General features: G+C 40.7%; 1 protein-coding gene across 1 annotated transcript in view; it reads left to right on the top strand.

The window, feature by feature from the left end:
• The first annotated feature begins 437 nt into the window (after positions 1–437).
• The window catches only part of LOC125295740 (cell wall protein DAN4-like), a 30,439-nt gene continuing 24,876 nt past the window's right edge, over positions 438–6,000 (top strand). The window contains exon 1 of the mRNA XM_048245179.1: positions 438–600. The gene's annotated coding sequence lies outside the window, so the exon portion shown is untranslated. The remainder of the gene's footprint in view (positions 601–6,000) is intronic.

Here is a 6,000-nt window from a genome sequence, read left to right as displayed (position 1 = left end):
ACCGCTGAAATGATTAGTGCCGTTTTTAAAAAAATTAGGTTTACTTTTTTTTATTATTATTAGGTTGCCTCTGTGTAATGCTTTACCTTAACATACGGTCGTGTATGCTAGGTTTTGCTTATGAGTTACCGTCATAGACAGTAAGGTGGACTGAGCTTCTTATCCAAACAATACGGTTATCTCCCTACGGCGCGAAAGAGAGATTACGTCAAAGCTATAGCTTCCCTCCAACCGAACAAGCTAACCATTCTTCTTACGGGTAACCAACGTTACGGATGAGGTAGTGGAGTCTGTTTTGCCTTTGTAGTGTTTATGTAGATTACACAGAAGCTACAATATCGACACAGGATATATGTTATATGAAGTTATGCTATTTCAAAAAAAATCCTAGAATGAATGGGCTTCTATGGGAGTTAGCGGAGAGGTGGTCCCTCCAGCCTACGTCGATTCTTCTACTTCCGGGAATTCGCCTGCCCCCTTGGTTGGGTTACCGGCCGCTGCTGCTGCATTCTGTTCCGTCTGACTGTCCGGCAGCAAAAGGGTGCTGCCGGGAAACAATGGACCGTTTATTATGTTCCGGAGGGAATTGGCCACGTTCAAGTGGGTAGCGCTAAGGGGGGGGAGCAGGGCAATCCTGATGCTCTGTATGTTTGTCCCTGTATGTACTCATTTGAATGTGTTTATTATGCCATGTTTGTTTGAATCTGTTATTAGTTTATAGAGGAATATTATCATTTTGTCTCATGTTCACCTTTTTGTCAGTTTTGGTGAGTGCTAGTCTAGTCCAGTCCTGTTTGTTTGACGTGTAGGCCTAGTGACTCTGAGATAGTTAAACAGAACTGTTTATTCCATATCTAAGTTTTTTTTTTGCATAGCTATTTAGAACTATTTTCATTTTTGTTTAGTATATTCCCCTTAATCACCTGTAATTGCTTGCTGTGATTTGGTAAGCCTTAAAATTAAATTAACATTTTACACCGCATCGCTGCTGTTCCTCTGACTCTGTGGCCAAAACCCAAAAAGAAGACGAAACTCAAAACAGTTCAGTCACAAAAGTGTTTCAACCAATAACCGACGAGATGCGCGTTTAGGAGAGTTTTAATTGCACGGGAGGGAGGGGGAGGGAGTAGCAAGCTAGCTCTCTGTTTTCTTTGAACATCAACAAAAGTGATGAATTCCTGCTATCACTGATACAACTTTTGATGGCAAACACCAACAAACCCAGACTGATGGTGCGCATGGTTTGTTGGAGTTTGCTGGGGCAGTGTACAAGCACCTATTGTCTTTTGTTATTATAATGAATCATATTGTTAGTCTTTTTATACAACAGTTAGGTTGAGTCTAACTATTTATTAATATTGAATTGAACAGGAGGCATTCCATGAGTAGCGATATCTCAGGACATCCCCACTCATTTTGCATTGAATTGTCATGTGACGTGCAACTTATAACAACGTGCAACTAGACAAAACACGAACAACATAAGAAAACATCTTCATATTCATTTGACAACACGTGCACATCATTTAGAAAACGTGCAGCAAATTCAGAAAACATTTACATTTCAGAAACGAGCTCCCAATACACAACACATGCAATTCAGAAATGCGCTACGAAACTCACGATACAACGGAAGTGTTTCCAGGGGACACTTAAAAGTGAACAGGTGGCAAGCTACGACAGTGACCCCAACTAGGGTTGCCACATTTGATTTGTGAAAATCCGGGACACCCAAACCCCCCCCAAAAAAAAAAAAATCTAGTATAAATTATATATTATAAAAATTCTAAAGTTATAAATATTAAAGACATGCTGTTCATTGTATGCAGTTGAACTTAGGCTATATAATAAGATGAAAGATATTAGGCTAATCCATAAACTCTAGCCTTGTTTGTTTGTGCCACATTGATAACACAATATTAACAATACTATACATAATGTTAAGTTGTTACAAGCAGTTATAAGTTTCATATATTAAAAGGGGATATCAACAATGACACCTGGAACCTGCCAGTCTATCTCTCTCTGGTGCGCACTCAAGATGCGTTTCCCAATTAATTAGAGTAAGTAACGTTCAAGTTAGATGCTGCTGCATGATCATCCTTGCATCAGAGAATGTCTAATAAGGGGAGAACTGCCACTCTCGGAAAACTTCTGGTTTCTGAACTGGTTGCAGTTCCTCCTGTGGTTCCACATGAGGGCGCTCGTCCACGAGTGCAGAATGCATGGAGGTTTATGGAGCTGTACCCCTCAAAATCCACTTTTCTCGGGATGTAATTTTTTTTCAAGTCATTTGAATATTGTATTCGAAAGGGGAGGCAAAGAAAATACACTTGGTTGAGTATTATATTTTTTAAAGTCTTATTGTTCTTATATTTTTTTAATTTATTGTTCTTAAAAGCCTTTCAAACGTATCAATTCATTCACTCATTAGCACAATGCTAGCGTGTTATGGGCAACAACGACCCAACCTGTAAGAAAACAAAAGGACATAAGTACTCGTTCATTCAACTTTTGACCTATAACCCATGTTGAAGTGATACAAACTACAATCAAATCTGAGATTTGTCAATGACAATCAGGTGAAAGAGACAAATTTAGCCGTCTAGCTCCATTGACTCCCATTAATTCTGCACTCATGGCGATCGCCCCCAGTGGAAATCTGGTGGAACTGCAACCAAAATTCGGTACAATGGGACTTAATACGGAGTGGCCAGGCTCTCCGTAGACGGGCTCTGCTTGCATGTAACACAAAGTTGGTGCATTTTGACATCGTGAACATTTTCGAAGAGAGAAAAGCAGTTAGCAGTAAAGCTATTTATTGGCTACATTTTGGTACCCCCTCTGTCCCTTGGTGCCCTTGTGGTGAATACAATGTTGAAACATTTTCTAGTTTCTTACCTATATATTTGCCCTGATGCACTCGTTGACACAGACTTCTTTCCCTGCTGCTGTTATATTAGCCTACAGAGCAGGACAGGCGTGTGTAACTACAAAGTGGGGTCTGGGTTTGTGGTTGCGCGGCAGTTCTAAGAAATAATGTAGTCTCTATTTTTGCTGCCAATCACCAAAAAGCATGCCTTTTATGTCTGTGTAGTACGTAGGCTACACAGGATTTGATACGATAAACTCAACCAAGAACAACACCGTTTGAAACAAGCAGAAATTAATTTTCACCAAAAACCGGGACAATTCGTGTCCCGGGAAATATTATTAATTATCCGGGACAGTCACTTAAAAAAACAATCCTGGGAAATCCAGTGCATGTGGCACATGTGATACCAGAGCTGGGTTTGGCTATAGCTAAAAGGCTAACAGATGGCTTGGCAGTTTACACAGGAGAACTTATTGCTATATGGTTTGCCCTTTTATGGGTAGAAAGCTGTGGGTGCAACAGACAAGCAGTTATAGCATTTGATTCCAGCTCTGCTCTTTTAAGCTTATAGTATGCCTCAGCATCCAGGAAAGACAATATATTACAACTGGCTAGTGGAATGCAAAAGGCAGGTTTTAAGTTTTCTTTCTTGTCGGTCCCAGAGCACAAAGGGGTGGAGGGGAATAAGTTGGCTGACAAATATGCCAAGAAAGCTGCAGATAATGACAGTGTGGAGGTGGATTCATTGAACGTGCGCTCTGCTGTAGTGGAAACCTTATTGCTTATCCAAGTAGCCTAAATTAAGATTTTCTAAAATTATACATGATTTACTTTTTATTATGACCGCCGCGCAGCGAAGCTCAAGGGGCCATGTCAACCCATTCCATAACCACTCATTTCATGTATAGCACCACCTAGTTAAACACAAAAAAGTAAAAATGAGGTGTTGTAATCGCAGGTATCTGTGACCTAACATAGTCAAAACTGCACCTAAATTGGAAGTGTAGGATCATTATGACACCCTCTGAATGCACACCAAGTTTTCATGTCGAATTCCATTCATGGGGGGCCACACAATAAATTAATTTATGTTACTATACACCAACTGGCCTGTAGGTGGCGGAGACAGTTTTCTGTGAATATCTCGAGAACCGTTAGGGCCTAGGTGGTCCACCTTTTTTTTGTATGTTGGTCTTAAGGGGGCATGTCAACCCATCCCATTACCACTTATTTCATGTATAGCGCCACCTAGTTAAAAAAATTAAAAAAGCAAAAATTAGGTGTTTTCACCACAATATCTCTGGCTGACATGGTCAAAACTGCACGAAATTGAAAGTGTAGGATCATTATGACACCCCTCCAATGCATGCCAAGTTTTGTGAACTTTCGCTCATGGGGGGGCCTTACAATAAAATAATTTATGTGTACATTTAGTGAACGACACCAACAAGGATTCCCGGACACTGAAAGACCGGGTACACTAAACTTGGTGGGCATTTAACCCCACATGGATAGCATGGAACCATCGGTTTTTCATTTTGATCTGTAGCCCCCGCTGTACTGGACCCCCGAAAGGAGGGTAGGGCAGACACAGTTTTCTGTGAATATCTTGAGAACCGAGGGCCTAGGATGACCAATTTTTCCGTGATGTTTGCCTCCAGGGGTCATGTTAACCCATTCCATGTGCACACATGTGCATAAACAGATACACACGCACACACACATACATTTACAGTAATCATAAATGATGACACATACTCACACAGTAGACATATATACGCATGCATGCTCATGCACAAACACACATACGCAGGCAAACACACAAGCACGCACACACACACACACACACACCCACACACATAAACATAAACGTGTACATGCACACAATTCAAGAATTTCTCAGAATTATGAACAGGCAAGATGGGGGTGGGGTTGTATAAAATTAATTTTACATGTGAAATCTATGAACTAATCATGTTTTGTTACTTGTTGTCTAGCAGATACCAGTGAGAATTGAGTGTGGATAATGCAATTTAGTGAGACAGAATCATATAGGCCTTTCAGCGTGATTTATTTTTGTGGAAAAAATGTGCTGGACTGGGCGGCGGTCATATTTTGTACCGCTCTGTGGTACATCTAGTTAAATTCGTAGGCAACAATTGTGTTTAAATGTAATAGCCTACTGCTTCAGCCTCTGGCAAGCTCAGAAGGGGGAGACCCATTGTGTGGGACAACGACTTTTCATTGGTAACAGTATTAAACCAACTAACAATATAAAATACTGTATTAAGAAGAGCTCTTATTTCATTGAGTTAAATCGAAACAATGTCTTCTAGTGCTCGTGGACTGATAGCCCTACTGGTAGGCAATTATTACCCCCCGGCTTTTAAATTAAACGGCCCCGCTATTATCCGAGGCCCGGCATAAATAGAATCCCAGCCATTTATGGTAGTTGTTTTGTAGGAATGGTACACTTGTATGACTTATCAGTTTAGGCCTTAACTCCATCCCCATCATCGAGCTTACAAGGGCCAATTTTTCAAATTTAACGGTCTGCTGGGTGGATTTCACTAGACTCATGGTGTGGTTCAGAACAGGTGTTCATCAACAAAATTTTAAGTGTCCCCTGGAAACTACTCTGGTTCAGAGGTGTTCATCACTTTTTTTGTGATAGCACGTTTCTGAATTGCATGTGTTGTGAAATTGCAGCTCGTTTCTGAAATGTATATGTTGTCTGAATTTGCAGCGCGGTTTCTAAATTATGTGCACGTGTTGTCAAATGAAGATGAAGATGTTTTCTTAAGTTGTTTGTGTTTTGTCTATTTGCACATGTTTTGTTGATTTGCATACATGTGTCGTCATAAGTTGCACGTCGTTTGCACCTGTCGGCCACCGTAGAGCAGTGATATCATAACGTTACATTTGTATTGAGTGAGAAAATTGAGTAAATGGAATGTGAGGACAAACAAGGATAGTGTGGCGTTGGAAGAGGATTGGCCAGGGATTAAACTGGAATTTCTTATGTGGGGCTATAGAATGCCCCTGCCAAGTATGTGCCATTGCTCAACACTGGACACAGTAAAATAAGCTGATGTGCCGAAACTGAGCCTCGGACAGCCCCTATC

The sequence above is a fragment of the Alosa alosa genome, chromosome 6, assembly GCF_017589495.1.
Source record: "Alosa alosa isolate M-15738 ecotype Scorff River chromosome 6, AALO_Geno_1.1, whole genome shotgun sequence".
Lineage (NCBI taxonomy): Eukaryota > Metazoa > Chordata > Actinopteri > Clupeiformes > Clupeidae > Alosa > Alosa alosa.
Note: the sequence above shows the minus strand (reverse complement) of the source record. Positions and strands in the feature narration are given on the sequence as shown.